The sequence below is a fragment of the Nematolebias whitei genome, chromosome 10, assembly GCF_014905685.2.
Source record: "Nematolebias whitei isolate Nwh7 chromosome 10, NemWhi1, whole genome shotgun sequence".
Lineage (NCBI taxonomy): Eukaryota > Metazoa > Chordata > Actinopteri > Cyprinodontiformes > Rivulidae > Nematolebias > Nematolebias whitei.
This window is the reverse complement of record NC_056507.1, coordinates 38,835,779-38,835,987: the sequence shown is the minus strand read 5'-3', so window position 1 is coordinate 38,835,987 and position 209 is coordinate 38,835,779.

Genomic DNA, 209 nt, shown 5'->3' with positions numbered 1-209 from the left:
AGATCTTTATTCATGACCCTCATTTTCACCATAGGGTCTGCTCCTCCCCCTATGGTGTGATTACTCTGTGGGGTGTGTCATTGCTGGTAGTATCCACCTGGTGGCGCCCAAGATGGATACTGCTGGCCAGAGGTAGGTGCCGGTGGCGCCATCTGGTGGTTGGGAGCTGAGTAGTGATGTGCTCCTCCTCTTTGGGCGTTGGCCTGCTT